General features: G+C 39.3%; 1 pseudogene; it reads left to right on the top strand.

The window, feature by feature from the left end:
* The first annotated feature begins 497 nt into the window (after positions 1-497).
* On the top strand, positions 498-1,526 carry LOC102895965 (annotated as a pseudogene).
* The last annotated feature ends 958 nt before the right edge of the window (positions 1,527-2,484 follow it).

Raw genomic sequence — 2,484 nt, forward strand, 5'->3', positions numbered from 1 at the left:
GACACATAATTAAAATGCCAAAGGTTAAAGTCACAGAGAGAATCTTAAAAGCAGTACGAGAAAAGTAATTAATTACCTACAAGGGAGTTCCCCAGCCAGAAGGGTTTGGCAGGAAATATTCAAAGCGATGAAAAGCCAGGACCTACAACCAAGATTACTTTACCCAGCAAAGCTATTATTTAGAGTTGAACAGATAAAGAGCTTCTCAGACAAAAAAAAAGCTAAAGGAGTTCATCACCACCAAGCCAGTATTACAGGAAATGTTGGAGGGCTTTCTCTAAAAAGAAGGAAAAATATGTATAAAAAATATAAGTAATAAAATGGCAATAACTACATATCTATAAACAAGTATTTCAAATAAAAAATAATTAAATTCTCCAATAAAAAGAAGTAGGCTGGCTGAATGGATAATAAAACAAGACCCAGACTTTTGGAGCAGCTGCTGCCCAGTCCAGATCCAACGCTGTGCACCGCCGATGCCCGTCGGCCTACCCACTGTGCACTTCCGATTCCTTTTGGTTCTAAGTCCACTATGGCTACTCTCAAGGATCAGCTGATTGTGAAACTTCTTAAGGAAGAACAAAGCCCCCAGAATAAGATTACAGTCATTGGGGCCGGTGCTGTTGGCATGGCCTGTGCCATAAGTATCTTAATGAAGGACTTGGCAGGTGAACTTGCTCTTGTTGATGTCATGGAAGACAAACTGAAGGGAGAAATGATAGATCTTCAACATGGCAGTTTTTTCCTTACAACACCAAAAATTGTCTCTGGCAAAGACTATAATGTGACTGCAAATTCCAAGCTGGTTATTAATACAGCTGGGGGACGTCAACAAGAGGGAGAAAGCCATCTTAATTTGGTCTAGCATAACGTGAACATCTTTGAATTCATCATTCCTAATGTTGTAAAATACAACTCCAACTACAAATTGCTTATTGTTCTCAATCCAGTGGATATCTTGACCTATGTGGCTTGGAAGATAAGCGGCTTTCCTAAAAAAACATGTTATTGGAAGTGGTTGCAATCTGTAATCAGCCCATTTTCGTTATCTCATGAGAGAAAGTCTGGGGGAGTTCACCCAGTAAGCTGTCATGGGTGTGTCCTTGGGGAGAATGGAGACTCTAGTGTGCCTGTCTGGAGTGGAGTGAATGTTGCTGGTGTCTCCCTGAAGAATCTACACCCCGATTTGGGCACTGATGCAGATAAGGAAAGAATTTCACAAACAGGTGATTGCCAGTGCTTATGAGTTGATCAAACTGAATGGCTACACATCTTGGGCCATTGGACTCTCTGTAGTAGATTTGGCAGAAAGTATAATGAAGAATCTCAGGCGGGTGCATCCAATTTCCACCATGATTAAGGATCTCTATGGAATAAAAGACGATGTCTCCCTTAGCGTTCCTTGCATCTTGGGAGAAAATGGAATCTTAGACATTGTGAAGGTGACTCTGACACTGGAGAAAGAGGCCCGTTTGAAGAAGAGTGTAGATACATTTTGGGGGATCCAAAAAGAGCTGCAGTTTTAGAGTCTTCTAATGTCATACCACTTCACTGTCTAAGATACAACAGGATTTTAGTTGGAGATTGTGCATATTATCCGTTTTATCTGATCTGTGACTAAAGCAGTAATATTAAGACAGCCTAGGAAAAACTTCAGTTTCCTAAAGTTAGAAATAGGAATGGTTCATAAAACCTGTAGCTATATCCTGATGCTAAATGGTACTTATCTTGTGTAGTCCTAAACTGGTTACTGTGAAATAGTTTCACCTCCTCAAAGGCACCTCTACTGCCAGTGTTGCATAAAGCACAGTTACCCTTCAAACTAGATATGTTTACTATATAACTTCTGATTCTTTTACCCTACATGTCTAGCCCAGCATTTTTCCTCCAGTCATTCACATCCTGGGATCCAGTGTGTAAATCCAACATCGCATGTCTTGTGCATTACTGTTCTAAAGGATCTTATTTTGTGTACTGTATGTATCAGAGTAGAGTCCATTGGTGTGTAATGTAAAAAGAAAAGTCTACATATAAATAATGCAGCCAACTATCCAAGTATCATACCAACTAAAACATCAAATAAACATTGAATGGGGGAGGGGAGAGGGAAGAAAACAAGATTCTTACATATGCTGCTTATGAGAGACTAGCTTCAGATCAAAAGACATACAGATTGAAAGTTAAGGGATGGAAAAAGATGTTTCATGAAAATGGAAATGAAAAGAAAATCTAGAGTAGCAATACTTATACCAGACAAAATAGACACTAAAACAAAAGCTATAACAAGATACAAGAAGGACCCACTCCTACTTTGAAGGGACATGTGCATCCCCATGTTTATTGCAGCATTATTTACAATAACCAAGATATGGAGGCAACCTTGGTGTCCATCAATAAAAGAATGGATAAAGGAGAGGTGGTACATATATAGAATGGAATATTGCTCAGCTATTCAGAGAGAGAGAGAGAGAGAGAGAGAGAGAG

This window comes from Pteropus alecto, unplaced genomic scaffold (genome assembly GCF_000325575.1).
Source record: "Pteropus alecto unplaced genomic scaffold, ASM32557v1 scaffold119, whole genome shotgun sequence".
NCBI classification, from domain to species: domain Eukaryota; kingdom Metazoa; phylum Chordata; class Mammalia; order Chiroptera; family Pteropodidae; genus Pteropus; species Pteropus alecto.